The sequence below is a fragment of the Macaca nemestrina genome, chromosome 3, assembly GCF_043159975.1.
Source record: "Macaca nemestrina isolate mMacNem1 chromosome 3, mMacNem.hap1, whole genome shotgun sequence".
Taxonomy (NCBI): domain Eukaryota; kingdom Metazoa; phylum Chordata; class Mammalia; order Primates; family Cercopithecidae; genus Macaca; species Macaca nemestrina.
The window spans coordinates 44237220-44259378 of record NC_092127.1 but is presented as its reverse complement, the minus strand read 5'-3'; the positions used below and the strand labels follow the sequence as shown (position 1 = coordinate 44259378).

The 22159-nt window shown below is 42.5% G+C and overlaps 1 protein-coding gene and 1 long non-coding RNA gene across 5 annotated transcripts in view; one reads left to right on the top strand and one right to left on the bottom strand.

The window, feature by feature from the left end:
• Nucleotides 1-7902: 7902 nt before the first annotated feature.
• On the bottom strand, nucleotides 7903-21694 carry LOC139362314 (uncharacterized). Its single transcript, XR_011620928.1, has 3 exons — nucleotides 21561-21694; nucleotides 9008-9131; nucleotides 7903-8089 (listed from the first exon to the last, which is right to left on the bottom strand). It is a non-coding gene; the product is annotated as an uncharacterized lncRNA (long non-coding RNA).
• Nucleotides 20103-22159, top strand: part of LOC105463413 (SMAD family member 1) — a 77488-nt gene continuing 75431 nt past the window's right edge. Inside the window, exon 1 of one of the 4 annotated variants that reach the window (XM_071092973.1) lies at nucleotides 20103-20117. The gene's annotated coding sequence lies outside the window, so the exon portion shown is untranslated. Of the gene's footprint in view, nucleotides 20118-20998; nucleotides 21025-21136; nucleotides 21327-22159 lie in introns of those variants that run through there. The other 3 variants (XM_011710481.3, XM_011710480.3, XM_011710475.2) reach the window with 3 other exon arrangements.

The window sequence follows — 22159 nt, the reverse complement described above, 5'->3', positions numbered from 1 at the left end:
TGATGGGACGTATCTCAAAATAATAAGAGTTATTTATGACAAACCCACAGCCAATATCATACTGAATGGGAAGAAACTGGAAGCATTCCCTTTGAAAACTGGCACAAGACAGGGATGCCCTCTTGCACCACTCCTATTCAACATAGTGTTGGAAGTTCTGGGTAGGACATCAGGCAGGAGAAAGAAATAAAGGGTATTCATTTAGGAAAAGAGGAAGTCAAATTGTCCCTGTTTGCAGATGACATGATTGTGTATTTAGAAAACCCGATCGTCTCAGCCTAAAATCTCCTTAAGCTGATAAGCAACTTCAGCAAAGTCTCAGGATACAAAATCAATGTGCAAAAATCACAAGCATTCTTATACACCAATAAAAGACAAACAGAGAGCCAAATCATGAGTGAACTCCCATTCACAATTGCTTCAAAGAGCATAAAATACCTAGGAATCCAACTTACAAGGGATGTGAAAGACCTCTTCAAGGAGAACTACAAACCACTGCCCAAAGAAATAAAAGGACACAAACAAATGGAAGAACATTCCATGCTCATGGATAGGAAGAATCAATATTGTGAAAATGGTCATACTGCCTAAAGTAATTTATAGATTCAATGCCATCCCTGTCAAGCTACCAATGACTTTCTTCACAGAATTGGAAAAAACTACTTTAAAGTTCATATGGAACCAAAAAAGAGCCCGCATTGCCAAGACAATCCTAAGCCAAAAGAACAAAGCTGGAGGCATTATGCTACTTGACTTCAAACTATACTATAAGGTGACAGTAACCAAAACAGCATGGTACTGGGTACCAAAACAGAGATATAGACCAATGGAACAGAACAGAGCCCTCAGAAATAATACCACACATCTACAACCATCTGACCTTTGACAAACCTGACAAAAACAAGAACTGGGGAAAGGATTCTCTATTTAATAAATGGTACTGGGAAAACTGGCTAGGCATATATAGAAAGCTGAAACTGGATCCCTTCCTTACACCTAATACAAAAATTCATTCAAGATGGATTAAAGACTCAAATGTTAGACATAAAACCATAAAAACCCTAGAAGAAAACCTAGGCAATACCATTCAGGACACAGGCATGGTCAAGTACTTCATGACTAAAACACCAAAAGCAATGGCAACAAAAGCCAAAGTAGACAAATGGGATCTAATTGAACTAAAGAGTTTCTGCACAGCAAAAGAAACCGCCATCAGAATGAACAGGCAACAGACAGAACCACAGAAAACTTTTACCATCTACACATCTGACAAAGGGCTAATATCCAGAATCTACAAAGAACTCAAACAAATTTACAAGAAAAAAATCAAACAACCCCATCAAAAAGTCGGAAAAGGATATGAACAGACACTTCTCAAAAGAAGACAGTTATGCAGCCAACAGACACATGAAAAAACAGTCATCACTGGCCATCAGAGAAATGCAAATCAAAACCACAATGAGATACCATCTCACACCAGTTAGAATGGCAATCATTAAAAAGTCAGGAAACAACAGGTGCTGGAGAGGATGTGGAGAAATAGGAATGCTTTTACACTGTTGGTTGGACTATAAACTAGTTCAACTATTGTGAAAGACAGTGTGGTGATTCCTCAAGGATCTAGAACTAGAAATACCATTTGACACAGCCATCCCATTACAGGGTATATACCCAAAGGATTATAAATCATGCTGCTATAAAGACATGCACATGTATGTTTACTGCAGTACTATTCACAATAGCAAAAACTTGGAACCAACCCAAATGTCCATCAATGATAGACTGGATTAAGAAAATGTGGCACATATACACCATGGAATACTATGTAGCCATAAAAAAGGATGAGTTCATATCCTTTGCAGGGACATGGATGAAGCTGGAAACCATCACTGTGAGCAAACTATCGCAAGGACGGAAAACCATACACTGCATGTTCTCACTCATAGGTGGGAATTGAACAATGAGAACACTTGGACACAGGGTGGGGAACATCACACACTGGGGTGTGTCGTGGGGTAGGGTTAGCGGGAGGGATAGCATTAGGAGATATACCTAATGTAAATGACGACTTAATGGGTGCAGCACACCAACATGGCACATATATACCTAGGTAACAAACCTGCACGTTGTGCACATGTACCCTAGAACTTAAAGTATAATAATAAATAAAATAAAATAAAATTCTAACTTTGGTTATTAAGTGAATTGACATTTTATGCACGCCTGTTGGTGGGTAATCTGCAGCCAGGTTAGTCAAACGAAGGAATTCTTAACGTGGTGATCTTGTAAAATGCACCATTGATAAATCACCTCTAGTTACACAAAAATAAAGATTGTTCAATCTTGGCAGAAATAAAGGCCTGGCAGAAACATTGCACCAATAGTTAGTTCTCTGTGGCACACATCAGAATTGCCACCTCAACTTTGGCAAGACCTATCTCCCTTGAACTCCACCTTTGGAGGTTAAGGAGTGAGGTCCAAGCCCTCATATGTTTAGAAACATACACAGGTATTTCTGATGCCCATGAGAGGTAGAGAGCTGCTGCCTTACACTTTATACACATTCACTTAGCCTTGTTGTGGATCATGATATCACTCTGTCACTCAGGCTGGAGTGCAGTGGCATGATCTTGGCTTACTGCAACCTCTGCCTTCCAGGTTCAAGCAATTCTCATGTCTCAGCCTCCCAAGTAGTTGGGATTACAGGGGCAAGCCACCACACCAGGCTAATTTTTATACTTTTAGTAGAGATGGGATTTCGCCATGTTGGCCAGGCTGGTCTCGAACTCCTGACCTCAAGTGATCCACCCACCTCGGCCTCCCAAAGTGCTGGGATTACAGGTGTGAGCCACCATGCCTGGCCATCATCTGCCCTCTATTTTCAGGAGCAACTTCAGAGATGACATATTGCTACCTCGAATTGAGAGAACCACAGAGAATGAGGGGTCGTATTCAAGGAATTTATAAGTCTGAATGTTCTTAGCCTTTATTGATAGCTGAATCAGCAGACCTGAGTGGACTTCTCTCACACTGTTATGCTTTCCTACTTAGAAGTACCCGTGGCCTGCTCACCTGTGACTCTACTGACCTCAGGACCTCACTGGTCAAGGCATGTAGGGACCCTGGTAGGAGCCTTGGTAATGGTGAAATGATCCTATCGTTACACTATTTATGGAGCAACAACTTTATACAGAGAATGAGCTGCTTGGCTTTTTCTCCCAGTGCCCAGGATGCTGCTGATGCGGCCGTGTAATAGCATAATTTTGGCTGTCCTCAAGGACAGAACTTCCCCTTGGAATAATGGAAATTAGAACAATGTACTTCACAGGGGAATAAATATTAATGACTGCTATGACTTTCCTTAAGGAAGAAGAAAATATGCCATTGTTGGTTCCCTCTCGCATCATTTCCATAATTTGCTTTTGTACTGTGAATTTAGAGGAAATGAGTGATGCTGGTGTTTTGTTTCGCTTGTTTGTTTGATGCTGGGGTTTTATGTGTTGTACACTTTTTACCCCTTACATTGTGTCATTTAAATGCAACAAACCTGCAGTAAAAGTCCTTTATTGGCATCTTCATTCAGATGAAAAATAAAATAAAATAGGAAAGATTTTTAAATGGTACACTTGTATAGGGGCATTTACCATGAATGGAGCTTGTAGGACTGGAAATTGCTCTGTGTGAGTCAGAGAGTAAGTGGTGGGTGAATGTGAAGGCCTAGGACATTACTATACACTACTGTAGACTTATAAACACTGCACACTTAGGCTACACTGAATTTATATAATAAAGGCTATCTTCAATAATAAATTAACCTTAACTTACTGTAACTTTTCGATTTTATAAACTTTTAAATTTTTTAACTTTTGAGTTATTTCATAATCACTTAGCTTAAAATACAAGCACATTGTACAATTGTACAAAAATATTTTTTCTTTCTATTATTAGTATTCCACAAAGTTTTTCTATTTTTAAATTTTTTAATATTTTTCTTTTTGCTTTTTAATTGTTTTGTTGTTAAAAACTAAGACACAGACACACACATCAACCTAGGCCTGCACAGGATAAGGATCAATATCACTGCTTCCCACTGTCACATCTTGCCCCACTGGAAAATCTTCTGCGATGACATGCATGGAGCTGTCACCTCCTATGATAACAATACCTTCTTCTGGAATACCTCCTGAAGGACCTGCCTGAGATTGCTTTACAGTTAACTTTTCTTTAATAAGTAGAAGAACTACACTCTAAAATAATGATACAAAATATAGTTAGCAAACACATAAACCAGTGACATAGTCATTTATTATCATGTATTATGTACTGTACATAATTGTATGTGCTATACTTTTATGTAACTGGCAGTACAGCCAGTTTGTTAACACCAGCATCACCACAAACAGGAGTAATGAATCATGCTATGACATTATGATGGCAATGTCACTAGGTGATAGGAATTCCTCAGCTCCATTCTAATCTTATGTGGAACCACCATCATACAAGCAGTCCATCATTGACCAAAACATCACTATGTGTTGCATCACTGTATATCTTTATGATAATTTCAAATTTGAAATGCCAAATATTATTAATAATGATATGACTATGAAAGTTTTCTTTTCTTTTTTAGTTATTTTTGCCCTTCAATTATATTCCACCAAGGATTTACAGATTGTGGCTTTTCTTTTTTGTGAGATGTAGTCTTGCTCTGTCGCCCAGTCTGGAGTACAGTGGCACAATCTAGGCTCACTGCAACCTCCGCCCCTCCAGGTTTAAGCAATTCTCTGTCTCAGCCTCCGGAGTGGCTGGGATTACAGGCACGTGCCACCACACCCGGCAAATTTTTTGCATTTTTAGTAGAGACGGGGTTTCACCATTTTGACCAGGCTGGTCTTGAACTCCTGACCTCGTGATCCACCTGCCTCAGCGTCCCAAAGTGCTGGGATTACAGGCGTGAGCCATCGTGCCCAGTCTTTTTTTTTTTTTTTTTTTTTTTTTTTTTTGAGATAGAGTCTCACTCTTGCCAGGCTGGAGGGCAGTGGTGCAATCTCAGCTCACTGTAACCTCTGCCTCCTGGGTTCAAGCGATTCTCCTGCTTCAGCCTCCTGAGTAGCTGGGACGACAGGTGCGCGCCATCACACCCAACTAATTTTTTTGTGTTTTTGGTAGAAACAGGGTTTCACTGTGTTAACCAGGATGGTCTCGATCTCCTGACCTCGTGATCTGCCTGCATTTTTTAAGTCATTTGAAATAATTCGTTTCTGTATCACAAGCTTGATTAACAGGTTGATTTGTTTTTTTATTTTAGTTTCTATTTATTTTAGTTTTATTCCTATTTTAGTTTCTATTTAGATTCTTTTACAAAATGACTTTCACTTTATAAGTAGGTAAAATATTTCTAGGGTTCAAAGTCAAATCCACAAAACATGGTATATTCAGAGAAATCTAGCTTCCATCCTGTTTTCTCTACCTTTTTTCCCCTCTGCCCTCTATGTAACTGTAAAATATTTTTTTGTTTATCCTTCCATTATTTCTTTTATGATCAAACATGTATATGTTCATATCCCTCACCTTTTAAAAATAAATGATAACTTACAATACATATTTTTCTCTACTCAACTTTTTTCACTTAACAATATATCCTGGCAATTACTCTGTGTAGCAATATAGAAAACAGTCCTAACACTTTGTTATAGCTCCAAAGTACTCCATTGTGTTAATTCAGCTAGACCTCGAGGAACGGACAGTTGTGTTGTTTCCAGCCTTTGACAAAGCCAAGGTTTTTGAGAATGGAAGAATGACTAGCAGTGTTTAATGAATCTGAGCCATGCAATAGAATAAAGACAGAAAAGTATTTATTAGATTTGGCAATACAAAGGTCAATGAAATTTTAACCAGGGAAAGACTGTATATATACAACCTACCCAGCAGTATGCAATGGCCCTGTCTTAGCAAGAATAGTTTCAGTGGCATGGAGCAGACAGAAGTTGGATTTTAGTGGGTTATGGGATGAATGTGACTCACGAAAATGAAGACAGTGGGGGCATAAACTACTCTTTCTGGAAGTGTGAATGAGAAGAGAAAAAGAAAATGGATAAAACTAGATAAATATTTAGGAACAAGAAGGGTTTTATTTTTGTGGCTCTGTTTTGTGTATTTATAAGTTGTGTGCATATGTGTATATTTTTAGGATGTTTACTGTTTGTGGGAAGGAGTCAATGGAGAGAAAGAGTTGAGACTACAGGAAAAGAAAGGTTGTTGCTGGTGAAGAAATTGTGCAATTCTTCATTTTTTGAAGAGAAGACTCCTGAGGTTATTGAGAATATGGTTGAAAAATATAAAGGTGTCCACCCCCTAACATCATTCTCTGTTACATTACTCTGTTTTATTGTACTCATAGCTTAGATCTTGTGTTCCAGTGTTCATTGTTGCTCTCCTCAATTAAAATATCATTGCCAACTTAAAGTGGAAGCTTCTTGCTCATTGCAGTCATCCAGTGCTTAGAACTGTGCCCAGCACGCAGTAGGTACTCATTAAACATTAGCCAACTAAGTTAATATTGTTCTTTAACTGTCATCAGGACTTTCTATAGTAACGTTCCCATGTTTTTACTTACTATTTTGTCTCCTGTGATTTTACACAAAGCATTCCAACTTAGCCGTGGCTTTTGGGGACAATACAACCCATTTGAAATGGATACAATTTGAGCTTAAGCACCTTAAGAAGAAAACACAAACTTGGTTGGATGTGGTGGCCCACCTACATCTGAATCCCTCTGGGTTCTACCCAGCATTCTGGGAAGCCAAGGCTGACAGATTGTTTGAGGCCAGGAGTTCAAGACCAGGAATATCCTATCTCCATTAAAAAAAAAAAAAAAAAAAAAAGAGCTGATTGTGATGGCATGCACCTGCAGATCTAGAACTACTAGGGAGGCTGAAATGAGAGGATGGGCTCAAACTCAGGAGTTCGAGCCTGTAGTGAGATGTGATTGCACCACTTCACTCCAGCTTGGGAGACAGAGTAAGACCTCAAAATAAACAAACAAGAACAACTTCAGGAAGTCTTATTTAGGCAAAATGGAGCCTCCCTTGGTTAGCTGGGGAAAAAAGTGATCACCTTGTCTCAAATGGAAAAGCACAACATTAGCCTGTCTTTTGAAAGATTAGGTAACTAAGGGTATAAACTGATACAGAGTGGAATAATCTTTCGGGAAACCAGAAGAAGGGCATTTTCTCATGAGAGAGAGACCTTTTGTGATCCACAGTTATTGCCAATAAATTGCAGCCTGTGGCTGTTCCACTATGGTAGTATCCGAGACTTTTTAATTTAGAGGTAAAATATTAGCAAGCAAATTTGGCCACAGATCTAAGGCCAAATCTTCCAATCCACGTTTTAGATAATAAAGATCATATTTAGACTTTTATCTCTCTGACTTCTGATTTTTGTTTGTTTGTTTTGTTTTTTTTGGGACAGGGTCTGCCACCTTGGCTAGAGTGCCCTGGTGCAATGATAGATCACTGTGGCCCTTAACTCCTGGGCTGAAGCAATCTTCCCGCCTTAGCCTCCCAAAGCGCTGGAATTACAGGCATGAGCCACTGTGCTGGGCCTGATTTTGGTCTTTATTTGGCTTCATACTTAGGAGAGCAAGCAGGTGTCATTTGTTGACCATCCTCTAAAAGCCCTCAATAGACAGTGTTCAAATATGTATAATTCAGCTGCATAGCCAAGCCTTTCAGACTGATCAATATGGATCATTTTTTTATTAAAGAGATTCTTCATCATAGCTACTACAGTTGGATAACACTAAAGGAAGTCATACAAAGCGAGATTTTTCAAAGAAACATCTAAGGTACATGTTGCAACTCTAACTGATACATACCTTTGTTTCCTGTGCTTCTTTTTGTACATCCTAAACACTATCTTGGAGGCAAGACCCCTTCAGTAGGTTCATGCTCACAAACCCTTGAGGCTTTCTTCTTAATTTCCAGCTCAGCTCCTAAAATCTTTCTTCTTATTGCCTTCTTTCAAGCCAAAAGGAAAGCATTCTTTGTCGTTGTCAATGCTGTGCTTTTAAGTACCTGTTTATATTCTAAAGAAAAGGGGAAAAGACCTATTTAGGAAGTCTCGTCCTTGAGAGTGAAGAGCCATTGACTCTTCCTTATAACCAGGAGGGGACAATATTCCACTTTACTCTTTTCTCAGGATTAAATTTGGGAAGAAAAATTATTGTAAGGTATTTTTTTTCTACCTCAGTAAAATTATACCTTAGAAAAGCTAATGGTCTTAGCAACAGCTTGATATCAAAATTGCTTCAAATATAAAATGAAGAAGCTATTTCTGAATATATCTGAATCTTTCTAGATCAGAATATTTTAAAATAAAACTTTTTAAATGTCTAGAACAGAAATTCACAATATTTTATGACTCTCCTAACTTACTACCAAGAAGCAACTTGTACATTCTCTGCAGAAAGAATAAAACTCAATAGAATAAAGAGAGGAGGATTAATAAAACACCAAGTATTTCAAAAGATTACTTACCTATGTGTTAATAAGTCTCAACCAGTAAAGTCAGAAATAAGTGGAAAATGTAGTAAGACCAAAAAAAAAAAAAAAAAAAAAAAGCCTTCAGTAGCAGGGACTCCCAGTTACCTATCCGATATTCAGTGGTGTGCTGGTAAAAGTTTAGCAACTGCCTCTCCACAAAAGGGAGCAGGGCCTTAATTTTCAGTGTTTGACAATTTTTGCAATGTAAATACTCCCACTATGGCCAATTTCAGGCTAGCAATGTGTTTAATGATAAGCTTGCAAAAAATCTGAAAATGTCACCATCAGCTCTCACAGCCAGTACAAGACATTTGGAGCACAACACTGCATTCATCCTTTACCTTCTTTCTCACTTTGTCATTTAGTTGTCTGGATTAAAAACAGTTTGCTTAGATTAAAAACCAAAAATGATATTTCCTAGCCATCTTTATAAATAGGAAAAGCCACATGAGAGTTCTCACCAAGGATGCGTTGGCAGATGTTCTGGTAGTGATGACAGCCTATCTCCCATGGTGGTAGGTGGTGTCTTCCTTAAAGGGGCTTCAGGCTTGGTCCATCCCTCTTTTCCTTGCCTGTTTATTTTTCCTGTCCAGAATAAAGAGGTGACTGGAGCTGCAGTGGCCATTTTATAATCAACAATGAGGGAGAGGCAAAGGGAATCACAGAGACCTTGGCCTAACACCTCTGAGTCGATTACTTGGGGTTTTTAAAATTTACCTGACACATGTTCAAACCCTGGTTTGTGCCAGATATGGTCCTGAGCTGCCCTACTGAACTGTCCCTGAAATTCCTTTTTCTGGTCTCTTTCTACAAGTGATAAAGTAAATCCTATCTTGCTTAAGCTGCTGTTATTCAAGTTTTGTGTTAAATGTAGCCAGAGCCAATCTTTCAGCATGGAAAACCTTGCCAATGGATGAAGGCCTAGTGAAGGGAAATAACTTTTGAAAGCAAAATTGTTAAATAATTTTTTTCTGGAAATCATGTGATCATTAAAACTTTTAAAAAGGGACTAATCCACTAATTGAGTCTACCTAAAATACTTCACTTAAGTACAACACTATGAATGTCCAGTGAAAAGAATATTGGCTACATTTGCTGAACACATATATATGCCAGATACTTCATTAAGTACTTTAGACGCATTAGCATACTTGCTGTGTGACCTTGGCAAGTCACTTAACATGTTGGTGTTTCAGTTTCCTCATCTATAAAATGGAAATAGCATAGTATCTATCTCATAGGATTGATCTGAAGAAAAAAGGAGTTTATAACATATATGTAAGGTGCTCGAAACAATGTCTGGCAAATAGTAAACATAAGTGTTAGCTATTATTATCACTATTATTATTGTTTCTCACAAACCCTATTCAATAAACACTGATACTATCCACAGATAAGAAAGATGGCATCTACCTTGTATGGAGATTTGAGACTGAAAGAGATGATGCCTCTCAGGTGTTTAGTGTTGTGACAGGTAAGTGCTCTGTCAACTCTAGCCATTATAAGTTTGATATGTAACAACACTTGAAAAAGGCTCTCATTTCAATTTTATTTCAGTACTTTCTGGGGAACAGGTGGTTTTCATTACATGGATAAGTTCTTTAGTGGTGACTTCTGAGATTTTGGGACACCCATCACCTGAGCAGTGTACACTGTACCCAACGTGTAGTCTTTTATCCCTCACCCCCACCTCCACCTTTCCCCAACAAGTCCCCAAAGTCCACTGTATCGTTCTTACGTATTTGCATCCTCATAGCTTAGCTCCCACTTACAAGTGAGAGCGTGCAACAATTGGTTTTGCATTCCTAAGTTATTTCACTTAGAATAATGGTCTCCACCTCCATCCAGGTTGCTGTGAATGGTGTTATTTTGTTCCTTTTTATGGCTGAGTAGTATACCATGGTATACTACTATATATATGTATGTGTGTGTGTGTGTGTGTGTGTGTGTGTGTGTGTGTGTGTGTGTATATCACTTTTTTTTTTTTTTGAGATGGAGACTTGCTCTGTCACCCGGCTGGAGTGCAGTGGTGTGATCTCGGCTCACTGGGCAACCTCTGCCTCCTGGGTTCAAGCAATTCTTCCACCTCAGCCTCCCAAGTAGCTGGGATTACAGGTGGCCGCCACCATGCTTGGCTAATCTTTGTATTTTTAGTAGACACGGGGTTTCTCCATGTTGGGCAGGCTGATCTCAAACTCCTGACCTCAGGTGATCCACCCACCTTGGCCTCCCAAAGTGCTGGGATTACAGGGGTGAGCCACTACACCCAGCCCACATTATCTTTATCCACTTGCTGGTTGATGGACATTTAGGCTGGTTCCATATTTTTGCAATCGCAAATTGTGCTGCTATAAACATGTATATGCAAGTATCTTGTTCACATAATGACTTCTTTTCCTCTGGGAAGATACCCAATAGTGGGGTTGCTGGTTCAAATGGTAGTTCTACTTTTAGTTCTTTAAGGAATCTCCATACTGTTTTCCATAGTAGTTGTACTAGTTTACATTCCCACTAGCAGTGTAAAAGTGTTCCCTTTCACCACATCCATACCAACATCTATTATTTTTTATTTTTAAATTATGGCCATTCTTGCAGGAGTAAGGTGGTATCTCATTGTGGTTTTAATTCGCATTTCCCTGATAATTAACGATGTTGAGCATTTTTTTCATGTTTGTTGGTCATTTGTATATCTTCTTTTGAGAATTGTCTATTTATATTTACTTAACCCACTTTTTGATGGGATTATAATTATTATTATTGTTTGCTGATTTATTTGAGTTCCTTGTAGATTCTGGATATTTGTCCTTTGTAGGAGGCATAGTTTGCAAATATTTTCTCCCACTGTGTGGGTTGTCTGTTTACTCTGCTTTTGTTAGGTGAATTTAGGAGCAACATTTGAAAAATGGATATAAAATGATTGAATTAATAGAGATTAGGTAAGTGAAGAGAATGCTGTCAGTCTGTATCAGGAGTCCAGTAGCAGTAATATTCTCTGTGATGTTTTGGAGAATAAGGACATTGAAGTATTGAAGTTTCACGTGGCAGGAAAGTGAGTGAGAGAATAAATTATCCTCAAAGGTCTGTGTCTAAATGCTACAAATACTTCCTGACTTCACTGACAATGTAGCACAAGACAATAATTCCATTAAGCAAAGAGTATAGAATGCCCCATGTATTAGTCTTTTCTCACACCGCTGTAAAGAACTACTTGAGACTGGGTAATTTATGAAGAAAAGAGGTTTAATTGACTCACAGTTCTGCAGGCTTAACAGGAAGCATGGCTAAGAGGTATCAGGAAACTTATAATCATGGTAGAAGGTGAAAGAAAAGCAAGCCACATCTTACCATGGTAGAGCAGGAGAGAGAGAGCCTACATATGCTACACTTTTAAACCATCACATCTCGTGTGAACTCACTCACTATTATGAGAACAACATGGGGGAAATCTGCCCCCATGATTCAATCACCTCCCACCAGGTCTCTCCCCTGACATGTGGGGATTACAATTCAACAAGAGATTTGGGTGGGGACACAGAGCCAAACCATATCATTCTGCCCCGGCCCCTCCCAAATCTCATGTCCTTCTCACATTGCAAAATACAATTATCCCTTTTCAATAGTCTCCCAAAGTTTTAACTCATTCCAGCATTAACTCAAAAGCCCAAGTCTAAAGTCTCATCTGAGACAAGGCAAATCCCTTCTGCCTATAAGCCTGTAAAATAAAAAAACAAGTTAGTTACTTCCAAGATACAATGGGGATAGAGAAATTGTGTAAATACTCCCATTCCAAATGGGAAACATGGGCCAAAACAAAGGGGCTATAGGTCCCCATGCAAGTTCAAAACCCAGCAGGGCAGTCATTAAATCTTAAAGCTCCAAAATAATTTTCTTTGACTCCATGTCTCACATCCAGGTCACATTGATGCAAGGGGTGGGCTTCCAAGGCCTTTGGCAACTCCAATGCCCCTGTGGCTCGGCAGTGTACAGCCCCCTTTGGCTGCATTCACAGGCTGGCATTGAGTGCCTGCAGCTTTTCCAGGTGCACAGTGCAAGCAGTTGGTGGATCTACCATTCTGGGGTCTGGAAGATGACAGCCCTCTTCTCACAGCTCTACTAGGCAGCGCCCCAGTGGGGACTCCATGTGAGGGCTCCAATCCCACATTTCCCCTCTGTACTGCCCTAGTAGAGGCTCTCCATGAGAACTCCACCTCGGCAGCACACTTCTGCCTGGACATCCAGGCATTATCTGAACATTATCTGAAATCTAGGCAGAGGCTCCCAAAGCTCAGCTCTTGTCATCTATGCACCTGCAGGCCCAACATCACGTGGAAGCTGTCAAAGCTTGGGGCTTGCACCCTCTGAAGCAAAAGCCCAAGTGGTACCTTGGCCCCTTTTAGACATGGCTGGAGCTGGAGGGGCTGGGTTGCAGGGCATCATGTCCCAAAGCTGAATGGAGCAGCAGGGCCCTGGGCATGGCCCGCAAAACCTTTTTTCCCTCATAGGCCTCCAGACCTGTCATGGGAGGGGCTGCTGCAAAGGTCTCTTACATGCCCTGGAGATGTTTTCCCCATTGTCTTGGCTGTTAATATTTGGCTTTTTACTTATGCAAATTTCTGCAGCCAGCTTGAATTTGTCCCCAGAAAATGGCTCTTCTTTTCTTTTTCAACCACATGGTCAGGCTGCAAATTTTCTAAACTTTTATGCTCTGTTTCCCTTTTAAATATAAATTCCAATTTCAGACCATCTCTTTGTGAACACATATGACTGTATGCTGTGAGGAGCAGCCAGACCATATCTCTAGTGCTTTGCTGCTTAGAAATTTCTTCTGCCAGATACCTTAAATCATCTCTCTCAAGTTCAAAGTTCCACAGATCTCTACAGCAAGGGCACAATGCTATCAGTTTCTTGGCTAAAGAATAGCAAGAGTGACCTTTACTCTAGTTCCCAATAAGTTTCTCCTTTCTATCTGAGATCAACTCAGCCTGGATTTCACTATCCATATCACTATTAGCATTTTGGTCAAAATCATTCAATAAGTCTCCATGAAGTTCCAAACTTTCCTACATCTTCCTGTCTTCTGTGTGCCAAATTGTTCCAACCTCTGCCCAGTAGCCAGTTCCAAAGTCGCTTCCACATTTTCAGGTATCTTTATAGTAATTTCCCACTTTCCTGGTACCAATTTTCTGTATTAGACCATTCTCACACTGCTATAAAGAACTACCTGAGACTGGATAATTTATGAAGAAAAGAGGTTTAACTGACTCACAGTTCTGCAGACTAAACAGGAATCAAGCCTAGGAGGCCTCAGGAAACTTACAATTATGGTGGAAGTTGAAGAGGAAACCAAGCATGTCTCATTATTGTGCAGCAGGAGAGAGAGAGTGAGGGGGTGAAATGCTATACTTTTAAACTATCACATCTCATGAGAACTCACTCACTATCACAAGAACAGCATGCGGGAAATCTGCCCCCCCATGATCCAATCACCTCCCACCAGGTCACTCCCCTGACACATGGGGATTACAATTCAACATGAGATTTGGGTGGGGACACAGAGCCAAACCATATCACCCCACAAATTTAAGAAACTGGAAATACAAAGTTTTACTGTCATCATAATGTTTACCATAGAATTTTCACATGGAACTTTGTAATGTATAGGCTGTTACAAAACTCTTAGGAAAAGGGCTGACAACTTTTTATTAATTCCTACAATTTATAATTAGATCTGAATTTCAGACTTGGGGGCAATAATGAGAACAATTACTATGAAGTATGCTGTAATTAAGAAAAAATACCAATTTGTATTTGACCACAACAGTTGTATTAGAGATTTATTCTTTCAGCAAATATTTGAGGGTCTGCCATGACAGGTCTGTGCAAACTTTGGGCTTGGAGATGGGAACACAAACTAGATACAGCTCCCACCCACATAGTACTTAGAAGAGCAGTGGGGTTTTCTCACTGGATACTCAACAATTTGACTAAATACATTTATAATTACAGAGAGCTATAACTTCTTTGGAGCAAAGGGTGTGATGGGAGAATAAAGGATTCCAACAACAACATTTTTTTCAGAGACAGAGTCTTGCTCTTTGGCCCAGGCAGGAATACAGTGGCATCCTCACAACTCACTGCAGACTTGACCTTCCAGACTCAATCCATCCTCCCACCTTAGCCTCTTGAGTAACTGGGACTATAGGCGTGTACCACCACACCTGGCTAATTTTTTGTATATTTTGTAGAGATGGGGTTTCACCAGGTTGCCCAGGCTGGTCTCAAACTCCTGACCCCCACCCTGGCCTCCCAAAGTGCTGGAATCACAGGACATGAGCCACCATGCTAGGCCAGCATTCCTTTTAATATGAAAAATAACACACCAATGATCCTTGGCAGGCTCATTCCAGGAAAACTGAGTCACTTAAATTCCCTGAGGGAGCTGAACTATAAATCATTACATTTATTTTTCTATTGAGTAGAATCATCTCTTAAAACAGGTTTTTGGATTTACGTTTTGCCTATATGAAATTTGCAGCCAATTTTAAGAGCTTCTCTTATCTTAAGTGATTAGTAGCTGATTTTTTCCTGATAAACTGATTACAAAACATAATTAATTTGCCTTCAGTTCCTCAATATCTCCTTTTCTGGAAGGATCTTGTCCTCCTCTCTACCTCAGCCATACACTATCTCTGGTCACACCCCTACATCTTGGCATTGCTCAAAACTGCCCCAGCATCATGATTTCAATTTCAAGTATCTCATTCCCAGACTGCTCCCCAGCTTTTGGGAAAGGCTCCCAACTCCAGTAACTCATGGACCCCACTGGGACCTTCACTCGGTGGATCCTATCATCTTTCCAACATTTCACATTACTATACGTTTTCACCTTTCTCCTATCACAGACCCCCACAGTCACTCCATTGCCTACACCTTCTGCTGTCTGATGCCCTTTCCCTCCATGACATACACCTGGAAAACCCCAGCCCTAGTTAAACTCAGCTCTGTCCCCTTAGGTTAACCGAGGCTGGAGAAAAACCCACAGCCATGCTGACTGGTCTTACTTTAAATTCATGGCCACTAGACTGGGCGTAGTGGCTCATGCCTGTAATCCCAGCACTTTGAGAGGCTGAGGCAGGTGGATCACCTGAGGTCAGGAGTTTGAGACCAGACTGGCCAACATGGTGAAACCCCGTCTCTACTGAAAATACAAAAATTAACTGGGCATGCTGGTGCATGCCTGTAATCCCACTTACTAGGGAGGCTGAGGCAGGAGAATCACTTGAACCCGGGAGGCAGAGGTTGCAGTGAGCTGAGATCGTGACAGTGAGGCAAGATCATGACACTGCACTCCAGCCTGGGTGACTGAGCAAGACTCCGTCTCAGATAAATAAATAAAGTAATTAATTAATGGCCACTAATCTCAAATGGACACTTAATAGTAGCAATCCTACCACATTTCCAGAGTTCATTCGCTCTCAAACCTTCCTAGATGACTGTTAGATATCACTCCTTTCTTTTCCAACCTCCAGCATCTCTTCAATCCCACCATTCTCAGGAAGTAGGTTCCCTGGCAATTTCACCAAGATGAGAGTGTTGAGAAGAGACCATCCCCGTGTTCTCACCTCTGCAAGCAAGCACCAGCTTGTGTGCATCTTGGTCCACATACTCTGCCTTCCCTCCAGTCACTAGCTTTTCCTACATCATTGCACTGCCCCCAACCCCGCCCCCCAGCTTTTCAGTGCATGCGTAGACTCAGCTTCTAGGTCTTTACATTTGCTCTTCCTTCTGCTTGGGAGGTTGGGAACTCATCCCTCAAGACTGTGTACTGTGCTTCCTTCCCTTCCTTCAGGACCTCTTGCAGTGAGGTTTCCTCTGTCCCTTTAGAAATAGTCATCTCTCCCGTTCTCAATCCCTCTTCCCCTGTTTTTTCCCATCACTGGTACCACTGTCTAGCATATTTGTGTATTTATTTAATTAATTATTTTTTTTTGAGATAGAGTCTCGCTCTATCACCCAGGCTGTAGTGCAGTGGCACGATCTCAGCTCACTGCAACCTCTGCCTCCCGGGTTCAAGTAATTCTCCTGCCTCAGTCTCCCAAGTAGCTGGGACTACAGGCATACGCCACCATGACCAGCTTTTTTTTTTTTTTTTTTTTTTTTTTTAGTAGAGCCGGGGTTTCACCATGCTGGCCAGGCTGGTTTTGAACTCCTGACCTCATAATCCACCGCCTTGGCCTCCCAAAGTGCTGGGATTACAGGTGTGAGCCACCATGTCCAGCCACGTATTTATTTATTTATTATCTGTCTTCCTTGATGAGGGCAGGGATTTTTTTTTGCTTGCCACCATATCCCCTGCTAGAACAGTGCTTCATTTACTCATTCATTCATTCAACAGATATTTAATATGCTCCTATTAAATACCAGGCACTGCTTAGGCACTGAAATTATAGCAATGAACACAGTAGACCAAAAATCCTGCTCTTTTGGCTAAATAACATGGAGACATTTAAGTGAAGACTTGAAGGAGATGAAGGAGTGAGCCATGTGGACATCTGTGGGAAGAGCTGTCTAGGGAATGCTATGGTTTGAATGCATCCCCCAAAGTTTATATATTGTAAACTTAATCCCCAATGATTCAACTGATTCTCCTGCCTCAGCCACCTGAGAATCTGGGATTACAGGCATGCGCCACCACATCCAACTAATTTTGTATTTTTAGTAGAGACGGGGTTTCTCCATGTTGGTCAGGCTGGTCTCAAACTCTTGACCGCAGGTGATCCGCCCACCTTGGCCTCCCAAAGTGCTGGGATTACAGGCGTGAGCTACCACGCCTGGCCCATACATATTTTAAGTTAAGCCTAAAGGTTTCTCTGGACACAGCAAACTGTAACCTAATTGGATATGCAAACAGATTATAACCACCTCTTGTACCAACCACAGAGTTTTGGTCAATCACAGGCAGCCAACTGTTCAACCTGTGTTAAAATAAGGCAAAAATTTAGCTCTAACCAATCCAGTTTTTTTCTGTACCTCACTCCATTTTCTGTCTCTTTTCCTTCTCTGCCCATAAATATCATCTGACCCTGTGGCAGCCCCAAAGTTGCTCTGAAACGATTCTGGTTCTGGGGGCTGCTCAGTTCTCAACTTGCTCTTTGCTCAATTAAACTCTGTTAAATTTAATTTGCGTAAAAGTTTTTCTTTTAACAGGGATCTGCCCTCATGAATAGATTAATGGCACTACGGGAGTGCGGTTTGGTATCTTAGGAGTGGATTACTGATACAAGCATGAGTTTGGCCCTTTTCTACCCTCCCTCTCATGTTCTCTCTCTTGCTATGTGATGCCTTTTGCTATGTTGTGATGAAGGAAGAAGGCCCTCACCAGATGCAGCCTCTTGATTTTGGATTTCCCAGCCCCCAGAGCCATGAGCTAAATTAACTTCTATTGTGTATAAACTACACAATAGTTTGTATTAGTGGTGGTTGTATTAGTCCATTTTCATACTGCTATGAAGAAATACACGAGACTGGGTAATTTATAAAGAAAACGTGGTTTAGGGCTGGGCACAGTGGCTCACGCCTGTAATCCCAGCACTTTGGGAGGCCAAGGCAGGTGGATCACCTGAGCTCAGGAGTTTGAGACCAGCCTGGCTAACATGGCAAAACCCTGTCTCTACTAAAAAATACAAAAAAAGATTAGCCAGGTGTGGTGGTGCATGCCTATACTCCTAGCTACTCAGGAGGCCAAGGCAGGAGAATTGCTTGAACCTTGGAGGTGGAGGTTGCAGTGAGCCAAGGTTGCATCACTGCACTCCAGCCTAGGTGACAGAGTGAGATTCTGTCTCCAAAAAAAAAAAAAAAAAGGTTTAATGGACTCACAGTTTCACTTGGTTGAGGAAGTCTCACAATCATGGCAGAAGGTGAGAGAGCAGCAAAGGCACATCTTACATGGTGGCAGGCAAGAAGGCGTGTGCAGGGAAACTGCCCTTTGTAATACCATCAGATTCTCGCAAGACTTATTCACTATCATGAGAACAGCATGAGAAGAACCCACCCCCATGATTCCGTTACCTCCCACCAGGTCCCTTCTATGACACATGGAGATTATGGAAGCTACAATTCAAGATGAGATTTGGGTGGGGACACATAGCCAAACTCTATCAGTGGTATTCTATTATAGCAATACAAAATGAGCTTAGAAAGGGAGGGAATAGCTAGCACATAAATACTGAGGTGAGAATGTGCCCAGATTATTCCAGAAGACTGAGAATGTCAATGTGACTTGGGGAAGTGAGCAAAGGGAAGAGTAGAAGTGCAGGTCAGAGTGGTAAAGGAGGGGGAAGGAAAGATTATGTAGAGTCTTGTGCTTATTAGAGGAACTTTTATTCTGAGTGAAACGAGGACCCAAGGGAGGATTTTTAAAAAATTTAATACAATGCTATTAATATACTGGCCATATTTAGGCTTTTACAATGGTCTCATCAATGTCCTTTTAAAAAGAATATCCAAATTTTTATTATCATTTAAAGAAGTAACTTGCATAATGGGCAAAATCAAATTTTATTGCATACATAATAATATTAATAGTTATTTAAGACTAGTAGGACTGCACTAAGAAAGGCCATCTAGGCTGGGCGCAGTGAGTCACGCCTGAAATCCCAGAACTTTGGGAGGCTGAGATGGGCGGATCACTTGAGGCCAGGAGTTCGAGACCAGCCTGGCCAAAATGGTGAAACACCGTCTCTACTAAAAATACAAAATTTAGATGGGCATGGTGGTTGGTATCTGTAGTCCTAGTTACTCGAGAGACTGAGGCAGGAGAATTGCTTGAACCCCAGAGGCAGAGGTTGCAGTGAGCCGAGATTGCACCACAGCACTCCAGCCTGGGCGACTGAGCGAGACTCCGTCTCAAAATTAAATAAATAAATGCCATCTATAGATTTTTTAAAAAATTAACAGCTTTAAAATGACAGTTTATAGCTCCCCCTCCCCATTCAGGATCCAATCAAGGTCATATACTGCATTTCATTGTCATACTTCTTTTTAATAGCTTGAGGTGAAATTCACATACCAAATGATTGACCCATTTAAAGTGTACAATTTAAAGGTTTTTGATATATCCACAGAGTTGCGCAACCATCACCAGAAACTAGTTTTAGAACAATTTTGTCACCCCATAACCTTTAGCAGTCACTCCTCAGGTTCCTCATTTCCCCAACCCTATGCAAACCACCAAACTACTTTCTGTCTCCATAGCCTTGCCTACTCTGAGCATTTCACATATGTGGAAGAATACAATGTGTGGTCTGTCTTCTTCCACTTCACATGTTTTGAAAGGTTATCCATGTAGCATGCATCAGTATCAGTACTTCATTTCTTTTTATGGCTGAATAATGTTCTCTTGTATGGGATACTTTATACTATTTATCAAGGGAGGGTTTTCAATAGGGGAGTGGCCTGATCTGAGTGGCATTTAACAAGGTTCACTTTCCTGTTGTTCTAAGGAGCAAAGGATGATCAACTGCGTCAAACGCTGCTTTTAGGGAAAATAAGATGAGGCCCACGAATTGACCAGTAAGTGCTCAAATAGGTTAAGGGAAAAAGGAATTTAATTAGAAGGCATATTCTGACTGCTGGGAGTGATTTTTTTTATTTTTTATTTTTATTTTTTTGCTTCATGTGAAATTTATTCCTCAAAAAAATCATTCTTGTCTAACTGTAACTCAACATTATAGTAATTATCCAAGATTTTATGCAGTTTCAAGAGTTAGCCAAGAGAAAAGTTGACTCTTAGAAGATATTTTCAGTGTCTATGCAGATCAGGTTGGTAAGAGTTAAGTGCGAAGGAGTTGGCATCATCTAAAAGACTGTAAAAATTGGACCAAAAATGTGGAGTGTTAAAGCAGTATCTCCTTGTGGCATGTCATTTAGAGCAACAAGGTTACCTACTCGAATCACTGGATCCTGAGTTGACATAAAACGCATCTGTTGACTCAGGGTTTGTATAAGCACGTGCAGTAGTTACTAGGCTATCCAATTCTGGGTACGTACAACTTCTGGGGCGTGCAAATTATTGGAGAGTGCGTGAGGGGCAACGAAAACTAGACATAAAAGGGCGCGTCTCAAAGGATAACTGTCAACATGCACTCCACGTTTATAGAACGATTCGGTGGGCGCGGTGGAAGCATTAATGAACATTTCAGAAAATAAAAACATGGAGTATCGAAATTCACTTGCAGATAATGGACCAAGTCCGCTCCACCGGGACTAAAAAGGCAGGGTTAGGAAAGCCTGAACGCCGCGACACTGTTTTTTCTCCAGGAATAAACGGGACGTGGGGCTGCGGGTAGAAGGGGGTGGCTCCGGCCGCTCCCCCGCGCCGTCCTCCGGCCCCGGCCGTGCTGCGCTCACGCCGGTCGGGCCGGGAATTTGGAGAGGATCCCTGGTCGCGCGGCAGCGGCGGCGGCGCGCGGGTGAGCGGGTGAGCGTGTGAGCGAGCGGGCGGGCGGGCAGGCGAGTGCGCCGGGTATTGGCAGCCGAGGAGTGGAGGCTGGGCGGCTCCGACTCCCTGACGCCAGCGCGACCAGATCAATCCAGGCTCCAGGAGAGAGCAGGCGGGCGGGCGGAGAAAGGAGAGGCCGAACGGCTCAACCCGGGCCGAGGCTCGGGGAGGGACCCTGGGAGCGGAGCGCGGCGCAGCGCCCGGCGGGCCAGACCCGGGCCGCGGGACCCCGCTCGCCCGGCCACTCGTGCGCCCGCGCGGACTGGCGCGCCGCTAACCCGGTAAAACGAAACAGACCCAAACCCAACTTTCCCTTCATGCCGCGTCGCCGCCCTCCCCTCGGCGCCCCAGGCTTTCCAGCGCCGCCGCCGTCGCCTCTGCACGCGTGGGGCCACCGCGGTCGTGCTGGGCTGGGGGCGCGGGCGGCGGCGGGGAGGGGGCTCTTTCTGCGCCGGGCGGGCCGCGAACCCCCCACCCCCCATGATGGCGCCTCCCTGCCGCTCTGAGGAGCGAACCTGCCACCGCGTCTTCTTCTCGTGCCCAGCCCGCCGGGCACCCCTGGTGTCTTTGTTGGGTCGTCTGCCGTGGGAAGCCCAGTTCCCGGGCCCCCAAGCCTCGGCCCTCGGGCCCGACCGCGCTGGGACCTCCCCGGCCGCGCTCCCCCTCCGCGCGCTCCTCACATCTCTCCCGTGCGGCAGCCGGGCCGAGGCCCGTTCGCGCGGCCCGCGGACCCATTGTGTCCCCCGCGCCGGCGGGGCGACTCCTGAGGGAGCTGGAGGACGACCGCCGGCGCTGCCCTCCAAGGCGCCTGGTGGAGCGGGTCTCGCGGGCGGGGGACCCCGGCGGCCCGGGCCCCTCCACATCCCGCACGGGTTTCCTTCTCGGCCCCAGCGAGCCTCTTTGGGGTCGAGGTCAAGGAAAGTTCGCACCGAAATCCCCTCTAATTTATTCAAAGGTTTGGCGGCGGCGCGTAATTTTTTCCCCCTCTTCCGCCTACACCCGCTGCGTCTCCTGGTGTCTCATTCCTTTCCCTTTACCGGAGTCGATTGCCTCACTGCATGTGTATTCGTGAGTTCGCGGTTGAACAACTGTTCCTTTACTCTGCTCTCTGTCT